This window comes from Chinchilla lanigera, unplaced genomic scaffold (genome assembly GCF_000276665.1).
Source record: "Chinchilla lanigera isolate Chin_1 unplaced genomic scaffold, ChiLan1.0 scaffold00005, whole genome shotgun sequence".
Taxonomy (NCBI): domain Eukaryota; kingdom Metazoa; phylum Chordata; class Mammalia; order Rodentia; family Chinchillidae; genus Chinchilla; species Chinchilla lanigera.
In genome coordinates, this window is record NW_004955406.1 from 14,828,721 (window position 1) to 14,830,282 (window position 1,562).

General features: G+C 46.3%; 1 protein-coding gene across 1 annotated transcript in view; it reads left to right on the plus strand.

The window, feature by feature from the left end:
- The window catches only part of Cacybp (calcyclin binding protein), a 16,619-nt gene that overhangs the window by 5,212 nt on the left and 9,845 nt on the right, over nucleotides 1-1,562 (plus strand). The window lies entirely within an intron of this gene.

Consider the following 1,562-nt stretch of genomic DNA (forward strand, 5'->3'; position numbering starts at 1 on the left):
CGGCGCGGTGTCTGCGCGAGTGGCCGGGTCCCCTCGGGCGGGTTCTCCCCGGCGCCGCGGCGTCCGCTTCTCGCAGTGTTGGGCCTTGTTCCCCGCCGATTCTGCCAGTGCTTGGCGAACAGCCGTCCGCTGTGTGCCTCTTTCAAGCGAGCGGTGGGAAACTTAGTTGTTCCTAGTAGGAAATTGGCCTTTTTAAAAAAAACCTTATGAACTCCTGAGGGTGGGGTGACTTGATGGGAGACTTGGTTTGTTCGGCGATAAAATGGGAATAATAATGGCATTGCACGTTACCTGGCCCGTGTAGGGTGGCAAGTACCCATACTGTCGTGTTTGTTACTCAGTGTTGAGGATCTGTTAATTAAGATTTGCGTTGCAGACAATGACCCTCCAGTTGAGGAACAAGTACTGGGAAGTCTCAAATTTGCATTAAGTAAAAAAAAAAAAAAAAAAGTACCGTAAGTGAAGAAGAATTCAGGGTTTGTATGGATCCATGTACCCTGAGGATTCTCCTGGGGTGGCTTGCCTGCACGTGGGTAGGTTCTGTAGATGTGTAAATATTCGGGGCCACTTCCCTTTTGTTTTAGATAAAATTTATCTTTTTAACTACTTTAAAGTGTACGACTGGGTGTTTTTCAGTATTGAGCAACCACCACCAGAACAGTTTCATCGCCCGAAAATGTAAAAACGGCTTAAATGTCCTTTATATAGCTGTGTGCATTCACCTCTCCCTCTAGCCCTTGGCTGCCAGGGGACCTCTTGTGTCTGTGGGTTTGCCTGTTCTAGGTATGTCGTATTTTTTTTTTTTTTTTTTTAGTTTTTTTTTTTCTGGTACCGGGAACCGAACTCATGACCTTCCGCTTGCCAGGCAGGCGCTTTGCCGCTGAGCTAAATCCCCAGCCCCCCTAGGTATGTCGTTTAAGTGAGCCATGCTCTGTGTGGCATTTTGGTTTTTTGGCCCCTTTAACTTAATGTCGTGTTTTCCAGTTAATCTATGGTGTGGGCATGTATCAGTAGTATGTCATTCCTTTTTATGGCCAAATAATATTTCATTGTACAAATGCAGCATGCTTTGCTTATCTCTCGATCAGTTGGTGGTCTTTTGAGTTGTTTCCCCTTCTAGACTGTTAGGACCAGTACTGTGAACGTTGGTGTACAGGTCTTGTGTGAACATGTTTTCCGTTCTCTGGGGTATTTTTCATACCGTAAAAAATGGAATTGCTGGGTCTTAGGCTAAACAGTTTGCAAAGTGGTTGTACCGTTTTATATTTCCACAAGAAATGCTATGAAGAGTCCACTTTCTGGGGCTGTTCTGGGTTCGTGTTTATGGTACCATTGTGGTAGGTGTGAAGAGTTGTGTTGAGCATCCTCCACAGAAAAGTCCGCTCAGGTTCTTGGCCCATTTGGGGAGCAGTTTGGTTTTAAAGCCCCTCGTGAATAACTATGAAGTGGCTTAAGAGATAATGCAATAGGGGGGCTGGGGATTTAGCTCAGCGGCAAAAGCGCCTGCCTGGCATGCGCAAGGCCGTGAGTTCGGTTCCTGGTACCGGAGAAAAACCAAAAAA